Consider the following 7,155-nt stretch of genomic DNA (forward strand, 5'->3'; position numbering starts at 1 on the left):
CACCCTTCCCTCTGTCTTCTTATGAATTCTTTACTAGATATCCACCCCATATGTTGGGGACCTTCCTCTAAGTTTTTAATATTACAAGAATACATGTATAGCATGTAGGCTGCCTACTGGTCATGCCTACCTCTGACCATAAAGTTGACTCACCTCATTTTTCTGGTCATCTTCTCTTTGATTATTGGTCTTATGCTGCTTTTTGTGTGCATTTTTTCCTGGGTAAAATACCTAGTCCATTTACACACAACACCTATTGCCCTTTAGATGACTCACTTTTCCAGTCCTATTTAGGAACTGAAGACATGTCAAAGTTTGACATTCAATTTAATTAAGATAATTTATAGCATGTCTTTGATGTTATCTAGTCATTTCAGTCATGTCTTATACTTTATGACCCCATTTGGGGGTTTTCTTGGCAAAGATACTGGAGTAGTTTGCCATTTCCTCCTCTAGTTTAGTTTACAGATGGGAGAACAGAGGCAAACAGGATTAAATGACTTGCCTGGGGTCACAAAGCTAGTAAGGGTCTAAAGGCAGATTTGAACTTAGGTCTTCCTGACTCTAGCACTCTATCCACTATGACAATGACAATACCCTGATTATGCCATTGTTACCAAGATCTCAACTTTGGTCCAGAATAGGAGATGAAGGCACACACTCTATTTCAGTCAACCAGCTTTGATTATAACTTTGAAGCTGATTTTGAGTGGCCATGGGCAGTTGGGCTCTCTGAGATTTTTTTACTGAAGTATGTACATAAATTATGCTAGAGCCTTTGACAGTCCATCAATCAAGGGCAGTCTAAATCCAGACAATTGTGAATTTCTAAACAATGAATTGGACATGGGGGCAGCTAGGTGGCACAGTGGATAAAGCACCAGCCCTGGATTAAGGAGGACCTGAGTTCAAGTCCGGTCTCAGACACTTGACACTTGCTAGCTGTGTGACGCTGGGCGAGTCACTTAACTCTCATTGCCCAAAAGAAAGAAAGAAAGAAAGAAAGAAAGAAAGAAAGAAAGAAAGAAAGAAAGAAAGAAAGAAAGAAAGAAAGAAAGAAAGGAAAAAGCTAAAATTTATATAGAACTTACTATGTCCCGGGCACTATGCTAAATACTTTATAATTATTAACGAGTTGGACAGATAAGGATTATCCCAAGTGCTGGGAGAATTACTTCTCTATTAGAGTCTATACATAATGGAGTCAGCACACATTCATGCTGGGTTCTAACCAATTTGCATCACCAGGACTTGGGAGTTTCAGAGATCGCAGTATTACATGATTCCCAGAATAACAGGATTAAAAATATAAGTTGGGGTGAAGGAAGACATTTGCCATTAAAATCCCTTCATAACTTCTGAAATTCTATCTTCACATTTTAATAGTTATCATTCCCATGGCACCTTTGAATCTGAAAAATAGTTTCCTTACCACAGCCCTGTACTGAAGATAATTGAAATTTTATCATCAGAGGTGAGGAATGACATCCACAATCCCAATGGAAATCCCTAGGGGGGTTAGAGGGGGGTCATACACCTAAGGGGCTTCTCTGATCAATCATAGGGTTGGCCTGGCTATGCATGTAAAGCACTGCCCTAAGAAATTAACTTACAATATGGAAGACTCAGTACCAGGGGCTTATAACCTAGAGCATTGAAAATGGAATCTCTTTTTTTTTAAATGTCCCAACATAAAGTAGAATTAAACTTCTGTCTTAAATTTGTTACTACTTTAATTTTTTTAATGTATGAGTTAATTTTATTTTATGTGTTTGTTTTTAAGCCAACATTAGTAAATAAATGACCTCTCTTCTAGAATCTGTCTAATTCTGGAGAAAGGACCATACAGCCCTAGACTCACTTATAATTTACACTAATGAATCCGAATCTATAGTAATGGTCACAGAAGGGGCATTGTCTTTCTCCTGGCAGCTGTCCTCATTGATCATGAGTGGGAATCAACTAAAGCTAGGTTGGCAGATACTGCAGGAATGATATTAATAACTTTTAAGCATTTGAAGCAAACAAATGTCAGGGGGGGGAAAGATGTGACTTGTTTCAAACTAAATGTTACAGTGATGCCTTGTTCGATTTTATTACTCCATTAGTAAATAGAAAAATAATATGTTTTCCACCAAATGAGCATCAGTGTCATAATTAACATTTCTCTCAGAACTGAGTGCCAGGAAGTACTTTAGGGTTTGAAGGCACAGGAGGAGAGGGGAGGGCCACACCAGCTAAAGAACTGTCTACAATCTTGTCTCTGAATACTATATTCTAGATTCTCCATCTTTTTTTTCCTCTTAAAAATATTTTGACATCAGTCGCATGTGGATATTACTCCTCTTCTCTCCCTCCAGTACCAAACTCCACTTTTTAACGAAGAAAAACTGTTAAGCAAAACAACAGATACAGTGACCATTTCTGTTAGTGTATGCAACATTCAGCTCCATAGTTCTCCACTTGTCTGCTGAGAGGGAGGGAGGTTTCATAACCTGTTTTCTGAGATCATAGGACACTAACTAGTGCGGTAAAAAGTGAAAGCTTTTAACAGTCAGTTAGGATAACTGAAAGACGCCAGTTTTTGAAGGACCACCCTTTCGGGGAGGAGACCATGACGAACCGCTCATGTGTCTGCTAAGCACTCCACTTCTGGGGTGCGAGCTTAAAGGCAAGGAGAGAATGGAAGTGAGGTCTTTTCCCACTCTCCTTGCCCGCTGGCTTGCTCTGCACACACAGACGCTGACTGAGGTTCGACAGCCTGGTCCTTGGTGATCGGCCTGGTCCTCCGTAACAGCACGTGCTTGACGGGGTTCTCAGCCTCAGAGGTGGCCTTGGGGTTTTCGTGAGTTCTATACGGAATATAGACTAAGCTTAGATCTAAGACTATTTATTTGTATTTCTACTTTCCTATCTCTTTAATCAACATCACCTTGTTTTGTTGGCTAATTAATTCCCAAACATTAAAGCTTTAACTAAAGCTCAGAGGCTTCTTTCACTTACTGGTCTGGGAGATATATAAGGGAAAGGTTAAAGGGGAGTTTAATGCTCTTGTATCCAATTTTAAATCTCACACTAGGATCATAGATTTAGACCTGAATTGGACTTTAGATGTCATCAAGTCCAATCCCATCATTTTACAGATGAGGAAATTGAGGCCCAGAATACTTAAGTGACTTGTTCAGGATCAAATAGTTTATACCTCAGGCCAGATTTTAGTCTATTTCTTCCTAATTCCAAGTCCAGCTAGAGCTCTACCATCTGACCCTGTTGCCAAGATTGATCATTGAAATTGTTTAATGTTAAGTTTCATTTAGTGTTCTTGTCATTTACATTATTGTTTGTCGTGCATATCACTCTCTCCTATTTATATACTACCATTCAGACAAGTCTTTCAAATTTAGCCAGTGATCCAATATAACATTATTTTTATTCTCCAATGAATGGAAACTCATTGTTTCCAATTCTTTTAATTTTTTTTAATTGATAGTTTTTGTTTTTACATCATGAGGCATCCAGATGGTATAGTGGATAAAGTGCTATATATGGAATCAAATTCTGCCTTCACATTCTCAGAATGCTTCAAATTCTCAAACACTTGCGACCCTGGCCAAGTCACTTGTTTTGAACTAAATGCTACAATGATACTCTATTCGAATTTATTACTCTACTAGTAAATAGAGAATTCATATCCTTGCCACCAAATGAGCTTTTATGTCATAATTAGCAATTCCTTCAGGATGGAATGCAGTTCAGATCTGCTTCACTTTCCTAATATGTAATATAAGGGTAACAATAGCACCTACCTGCCAGGGTTGTATCAAAGGAGACACAATTTGTAACGTGCTACGAAAACATTAAAGTCCGTAGAAATGCTAGCTATTGTTGCTATAATTATTTCTATTCCCTCAGTGTCCCTCTCTTCATACTATCTCAGAGAGACATTACTTATAATTAAAAAAAAAAAACTTAAAGGGAAGAAAATTCATCAAAACTAACCAACATATGGAAAAAGTTTGATGGTTGCATTTAGCATTCCCTGCCCACGGCCCTGCACCTTTTGAAGTCAAGAGAGGAAGAGATGTCTTCATATCCATCTTTTCCAAGACCAAGTTTGGTTATTATAATTTTGCAGCATTCAGTTTTTATTGGTTTTTTACTTTTATTATTGCTGTTGGCATTGTCATTGGTACCCTTTCCATTTTCATTGTTTTCATTGTATCTACTGTTTTCCTGGTTCTTCTTGCTTCACTACACTGTTGTTTTTTGGTTTTTTGGTGAGGCAATTGGGGTTAAGTGACTTGCCCAGGGTCACACAGCTAGTAATTGTCAAGTGTTTGAGGCCAAATTTGAACTCAGTTCCTCCTGAATCCAGGGCTGGTGCTCTATACACTGCACCACCTAGCTGCCCCACTTCACTACACTTTAATTCATGTGTTCTCCCACAAACTCTGAAGTCCTTGTATTCAGCATTCCTTCATACACAATCCAGTTCCATTACATTCACGGGCTATTCATCCAGCCATCCCTGAATCAATAGTTGACCACTTTGTTTTAATTTTTTGTTACTTCCACTAAAGGTTCTCTTATTAATATTTTTCTACTTGTGGGATGGAGGCTTTCTCTTTGGCTTCCTTTGAGTAGATTTTTCTACTCAAAGATTACTTCAGTATTATTTAGCAAAGACACTAGAAAGATCTGAAAATCCCATTTTTCTGTGTCATGACAACACTTTAAGAAGTCTGTGCAGGTGAAATGCCAAAAATGCTTATGTTGACTAAAGAAAGGTATGGAGGTGAAGGAATACAACTGGTGCCATGTATCAGAGGTGTGTTGGAGAAAGGTTCTAGCACCAACATAGGTAGAGAAGTACCTTATTCAAGTAAAGTATACACTGTGTTTGGCCCTGTTGTACAGTTATTACACTAGTGCATCTTTTGAGCCATTTGTAGTACAAAATGTAAACAAGCATGGAAGTGAACCATGAGAGAAGGATCTAGAGAGCCTATGCAGCTCATTTATGCTGCCTTGTTTTTGTTTATGTTTTTCTTTTTTTCTTGCTTCCCTCTGTATTTACTCTGGTTTTTGCTGGTTGTGGAATCTCTGGAGAAGACAATAGCAAATTAGTGTGTTATATCTTTCCTCTCCATGTGTGTATATGGACCCATAATCTAGTCCTATGCCTCAGGCAACCAGACACAAAGAATATCAAATAGAGGATAGGAGTAATGTTAAAGTTTCCTATTGACTTTCCTTATAGCTATAAACCTAATCCTCCATGACTAAGCATACTCACCTGACCTTTGGAATAGGTGTATAGTAGTGGTAGTGTAGTATGATAGGCTGTTAAAAGATACATATTCCTCCGGTCCATCAAATCTTTCCATTCTTCTTCTCAAAATTCTTCAATTACTCCCCAGTGCCTAATAAATGAGTCATAAACTCCTGATTCTGGCTATCAACACTTTCCACCGTGTAGGTCCTACTTATCTGCCCAGTCTCTGTTCATACTAATCCCGTTCATAAATTTGTTCATTCCAAACAAACTGGATAACCCTCTTTCTCCACGGCCTATTCTCATCCTTCCCTGTCCAGTTTAATGCTTATTGGAAAAAAATTGCATTGGATTTTTCAGAATATTTTCCATGCCTGGAATGGGCTCCCTCTTCCCCATCACCTCTTTTTGGGGGAAGGCCCTTCTTTCCTTTAAATCCCATTGTAGATGATGTCTTCTCCATGGAGCCTCTTCTGAATATCAGAAGAGAGAGCATTTTTCCTGGATCTTTTACATTTACCATACACTCTCTCATATCATAGACCAACAAGTACACTTTCTATGTGCCAGATACTGCACTAAGTGCAAAAAAGAAATACAGCCCTGGCCCTCAAGTATCTTACACTCTAATGGGGGAAGGCAACATATAAAAGGAAGCAGAAATAGGAGAAGATCATACCTAAGATAGGATGGGGGATGATGATGGAGAAATTCTGAAGAATCAGGAGCAGAGCCCAGAGAATAAGGAAGACATGGCTGGCCTGGAAATTTTCTTTAAAATAGAGTTTCTGGGAGAAACTGACTGATTAGAAGAAGGGGCATCAGTAACAGAGTGAACACCCAGGCTGAGAAGGCTACTGTAACATGGTGAAGAAAGTCTGTATAGTCACAATCACATTGACACTTTTCTCCCATCCCCATTGGACTGGAAATTGGTTGAAAGAGATGTTCCAGAAGATTTTGGAATATCTGAAAGCAGGACCTTTATCTTTGTATCCTCAAAAATGAGGACAGAACCCTGCATTCAGAGTGCACTTAATGAATGTACACAATGAATTTTTAATTAGTTATGACAGTCAAGTCAGCAATTACTTAGAAAGAGCCTACTGTGTGCCCTGTCACTGTACCAAGCACTGAGGGTGTGGCAAAAGGGGAAAACATGGCCCCTGTCTTCAAAGAGCCCACATTCTATTGAACTACTAAGATTTATGCTATGTAAATGGAATGTAATCTCAGATGAAAGGAACTAGTATTGAGGGGGACTCAGCCAGAAAAGTCTTTATGAAGTGATTATTACGTGTCAGATAATGGGCTAAGTAATGTGAAGACAATTACAAAAAAAAAAAAAAAGGAAAAGAACCCCTACCCTCTAGGAGCTTATTCTCTAAAAGGGAAAGATTAAAAAATAAAGGCAATGCTCGCTTCGGCAGCACATATACTAAAATTGGAATGATACAGAGAAGATTAGCATGGCCCCTGCGCAAGGATGACATGCAAATTCGTGAAGTGTTCCATATTTTTTCTGTCTAGGGGAGGGGGGGAGGGAGGGGAGGGAGGGAGAAAAATCTGAAATTGTAAAGCTTGTATAAACAAAAGTTGAGAACTATCTTTACATGTAACGGAAAAAATAAAATACCTTATATGCAAAAAAATAAAAAAATAAAAAAAAATAAAGGCAACTGAAAAGGGGGGTGATTCATAGAAAATACAAAATTTCCCAGAAAAAGGTCTGGGTCGCTAAGACCCAAAGGATGATAAGAAGGCTAAGCTAGGTGGCCCCATGGATAGAGTGCAGAAACTGGAATCAGAAAGTCTCATCTTCCTGAGTTCAAATCTGGCCTCAGACACTTACTAGTTTTGTGAACCTGGGCAAGTCACTT

The 7,155-nt window shown here is 38.6% G+C and overlaps 1 non-coding gene across 1 annotated transcript; it reads left to right on the top strand.

Annotated features, from left to right (window-relative positions):
* The first annotated feature begins 6,689 nt into the window (after positions 1-6,689).
* On the top strand, positions 6,690-6,796 carry LOC122744772. Its single transcript, XR_006355119.1, has one exon. It is a non-coding gene; the product is annotated as a U6 spliceosomal RNA (small nuclear RNA).
* Positions 6,797-7,155: the final 359 nt, after the last annotated feature.

The sequence above is a fragment of the Dromiciops gliroides genome, chromosome 2 (genome assembly GCF_019393635.1).
Source record: "Dromiciops gliroides isolate mDroGli1 chromosome 2, mDroGli1.pri, whole genome shotgun sequence".
NCBI classification, from domain to species: domain Eukaryota; kingdom Metazoa; phylum Chordata; class Mammalia; order Microbiotheria; family Microbiotheriidae; genus Dromiciops; species Dromiciops gliroides.